Below are 1,615 nucleotides of genomic sequence, written 5' to 3'. Positions count from 1 at the left end.
GTTTTTAAAACTCTTCGCTGAAAAGAAGTTATTGTGAAGATTTACTTCATTTCACTGTAAAACAACAAACATCTGACTCCGGCGGTGATGATAGCAGCTTGTGTTTCAATGACATGATAAGCGGTGTTTATTATGCAGTTGCTATTGTGTTTGTTTTGTGACGTTTACCAAAAAACAATGCTAAAAGCCGACCAATTGCACTTTCGAATTCTAGTCATATTTTGAAGAAAGTAGGCTAGCTATTCATTTTATTTTTCATTATTTTCATTTCATTACCCAGTGTAAACGTATGGTAAACAATGTAATAGTAGGCTACTTGGTAACGCAGAAACAAAACTTAACTGGGAGCGAATTCAAAGCCTTAATTACAGCGAGCAGGTTTTGTGGCTGTGCAAATTAAAGATAGTGACATCCCAACACTGTTTTTGCATATTTTAAACCTTTTGGTTTTGCCATCTCTCCCTTTTGTTGGTGCTAAATTCGTGAGTTTACTTTGCCGTTTTCTACATGTTCGCGCCAGCAATGAAAAAATAAATTGAATTGAATTGAGCATGCTGTCTGACGTGGACATGCAGATGACATTGATTTTTTATCTGAGAGAAAAAACTTTTATTTCATCTGTTGCGAGAATAGCACGGTACAATTATACACAATATGAATAAAATAGCATCATAGCAATCTAGATACCACAACAGACAGGATGCTGCAAAAGACCATAGCCTACACTCAGGGATCACCAAACTTTTTTCTCTGAGGGCCAGATTGCTGCGAGATTATCAGCTGCGGGCCGGATGCAAATTACGAAAAGATATACAACTATTTAGAATCTCCACTGACTTGAATTGAGCACAATAAATAACAAAGTCAGCGGTGGAATGGTTGCTGGAAAAGTTATCCCCTGCTGTGCAGTGACGATCGGTGAGGGAAAGCAAGGAAAGCAGTGCTTACCTGAGCGAAAACTATGCAAAATATAATGACTGAATTCTAGGTTTAACTTCTTATTATTTTTATCACGTCTATTTTAACTTGAAAATTACTGTATTCTTGACTAGAATTACTCGTAACGCTTGTGAGTAGTCTAAGTCCTCACCAAACGCATGTCTTGCCTATAAATGCCAATTAACGCAAACGCTTCTGTTAGAAACAACCATTGAAGCTCCAGGGAAGCAACTATCAAAGTTGCTTTCCCAGGTTCAAAAAATGTCAAAAAAACGCCTTCGTTTTATCCAATCCTCACTCGTTTTGCAAAGCGTCACCAGCTGCTTAGCCAATCAGATGTGTTACGGTTAGAGTTGCTTACCCAGTGATGTCAATGCGTACATTCGCTAGAGCAGCTAGACTAACTCGTCAGAATGGTCTCTCGTCACGGTACACAGCATCATAATCCCAAAAAGCTTGTTGCTGTTTTTTGATTTTTCCTCGCCATGTACTTTAGCCTACTAGCTTTCATGTCATTTCGAGTCATGTCGATAATATTTTTCGACATTGTGAAAACTGAGGGAAAAGAACTACACGTGTGCTCTCTACCAGTGCTTAAGTCAAACTGATTAAACTTAACATAAACACGTTGCAGTCAGCGCAAGAATGCATAGCTTCGGGAGAATCGGACATTCCT

The sequence above is a fragment of the Aplidium turbinatum genome, chromosome 7 (genome assembly GCF_918807975.1).
Source record: "Aplidium turbinatum chromosome 7, kaAplTurb1.1, whole genome shotgun sequence".
NCBI classification, from domain to species: Eukaryota; Metazoa; Chordata; class Ascidiacea; order Aplousobranchia; family Polyclinidae; genus Aplidium; species Aplidium turbinatum.
This window is presented reverse-complemented; position numbering follows the sequence as displayed.